This window comes from Mus caroli, chromosome 14 (genome assembly GCF_900094665.2).
Source record: "Mus caroli chromosome 14, CAROLI_EIJ_v1.1, whole genome shotgun sequence".
Classification (NCBI taxonomy): Eukaryota; Metazoa; Chordata; class Mammalia; order Rodentia; family Muridae; genus Mus; species Mus caroli.
The window spans coordinates 88,702,009-88,704,975 of NC_034583.1; positions in this window are offsets into that span (position 1 = coordinate 88,702,009).

The window sequence follows — 2,967 nt, forward strand, 5'->3', positions numbered from 1 at the left end:
GGGGGGGCGCTATGGGGGACTTTTGGGATAGCATTGGAAACGTAATTGAGGAAAATATGTAATAAAAATATTAAAAAAAATAACAAACTTAAAATATACATTATAAATAAAGAGAAACGTGAGTAAACAAAAACACCTTATATTTTAGTAGCTTCATAATTGCTTATCCTGCTTTTTAAAGGTAGGATTCATTTGTTCACTTATGCTGGGCAGGCTAACTTGTTTTTCTGATTCTAAGTATTGGAAAACAAAACACCCATTTCCACTTAAGAAAACCTAATAGTTTAAAACACTTTAGCCTTACAGCATAAAAGCTTTTTTTTTAAATGTATGAGTATGGTTATAGTTGTATAAAAAAATCACAATGTATAACTGTATATGTGAGTGGTGTGTGTGTGTGTGTGGCCTCACTATATGGCTACTCCACCAGAACACTTGGAAGCAGAATGCCTAAGGCTGGTTCTTTCACTGTGGTATTTTATCATGACCTGTAGCTGAATTCAAATCTGTTCTCTTTAATTCTATAACACTTCTCACCTTTGCGTTTCTTTTCCTGTTTCCCAGACACTGACTTTCTCCCCTTATGATTGAGTACTTCACCCTAGCACTGCCACATAGTTAGCTGACCTCTTTCTTCTGAATAGCTGGAGTGAACGATAAAGAAGGGACCCAGCTCTAGGGGCCCTGCTCAGCACTTGGGGATTTTCTTTGTCCCTCCCTAACTGCCATCAAGTGGTAGAATCTGAAACTACACCCCATCATGGAGAAGCCACATTGGCCATGTATGCCATACGTATGTAGAACATATGTTAGATTCTGTCAGCTGTTGATGGGGGACAAATGGAACGCACGGTAGACTGCTGATAGGATGGTGAGGAAACATTAAAATCTGCCTCTTTCTGAAGTAAGTCATGTATGGTGCTTATGTTACAGTGTCTGTTCTAAAGATGTTCCGCATGGGCATGTCTCATTTCATTAGTCTACCATGAATTAGCTGGAGGCTGCTCTCCATCAGCACTCTGACTTTCAGAAATCTATAATTCCAACAGGAATAGTTATCAGCCAAGAAGTTAAGCGTAAGGATGATTTAATTTGCAGATAAGCCTCCCTTTCCTTTAAAGCTGTCTAAATTTGCAGCTGGATAGCATAGAATATAAATATGAGTGTAAAAATAATGCAAAGAAGAATTAATTCAGAACTATACTCTGTTTGTAAAAGAAATATATTTCTTATGCTTAAAGAGGCCAGATTTGAATGGGAATGGCTTGAGTTTCTTTCCATTTATATTAGTGTTGGCTGTAGAATTACTGTTGAAACTTTATTATATTGGGGTATGTCCATCATAACCCTAGTCTCTCTAGAACTTTAATCATGTTCAATTTTGTCAAAGGCACTTTTTGCACCTAATTATATAATCACATGGTTTGGGGCTAACTTTATTATTTAAAAGGTTTAAAATATTATTTTAGGTTATATCAATTGCATGATACGACTTCTCATAGCACATTGACTATAAATTTAATAGCAAAGATATTAAATTATTTAACCCTTCTCTCCGAAGGTACATGCATTACTAATCTGCTGGTTGTGGCAGTTTGAATGACAGTGGCCTCCATATACTTGTATGTTTAAAACTTCAGTCCCCAGTTGGTTGAAATTGTTTGGAAAGAATTTGGAGGTGTGGTCTTGTTAAAGGAGCTATGTCACTGAAAGTGAGCTTTTGGGCCCTTTGTTTCCAGTCAGCTCGCATCCTCTTTCCTCTTGCCTCTGCATTAGGTTGTAATCTCTCAGCTATTGCCCCAGTGCCATGGCTTCCTGTCTGCCACCATGCTCCCCTTCATTGTGATCACAGACTCTAACTCTCTAACCTCTAACCATGAGCCCCAATAAATGTGTTATATTATAACTTACAATAAGTAAGTTCTATTATAAGTTCGTCATGGTGTCTTTTGACAGCAGAGAGGATGGTAACTGATAAAAGGTCTGTTTTCCCGGCCGAAAAAAAAATGTATTACAAGAAGTATAAGAGGAGCAAAGCCATTTAATATAAAATATCATACCATTTATAACAGTGTTTTAAATTTAATTTATTTCTATGTAAAATTTTATTTTATATATCTAGTATGTGCAACTTGATAATTTGATGGGATGCATTATGGCATGACCACAGTAGCCAAGACAATGAATATATTAATCAGCCTATGTAGTTACATTTGTGAGTATACACTGTGGCAGATAGGAAATTGTGCATGAATGTATTTAGTAACAGCGGGAGTCACCATACCACTCTCTGACTGTGTGAATTTCACATTTAAGCTCAATTCAAATTAGACATGTCTTTCAAAGCATTGCTTTCTGAGCCATTTATTTAATTATTTGTTTATCTTCTATGGGAAGCATAATGATTTGGATTGATTCTCAGACTCATTATCTGAAAATTTAACAATGGATTAAAAAAAATATATCACAAGGCTTTACTTCCAACTGCCAGTTGGGAGCTTTTCACCTTCTTCTAGAACTCCAGGTTCATTGCCTGTTGGATGTTTAAGAGTGTTAAGTTTTGGACTCCTTCCTGAAGCCATGCTTAGGCAAAGCAGGACTGTACATGGCAGGCACAGGCATCTCATCACCTGGCTACCCTAGCTACTAAGGATTCAAATATTAAAGAACACAGTAGTGCTAACTCATGTTGCACAAACTAAAGTATCACACAAGGAGGAATTCTTGTCATCTAGGAATGAAGCCAATGCCTAGCAAACACAGAAGTGGATGCTCACAGTCAGCTATTGGATGGATCACAGGGCTCCCAAGGGAGAAGCTAGAGAAAGTACCCAAGGAGCTAAAGGGATCTGCAACCCTATTGTTGGAACAACATGATGTACTAACCAGTACCCCGGAGCTCTTGTCTCTAGCTGCATATGTATCGAAAGATGGCCTAGTCGGCCATCACTGGAAAGAGAGGCCCAT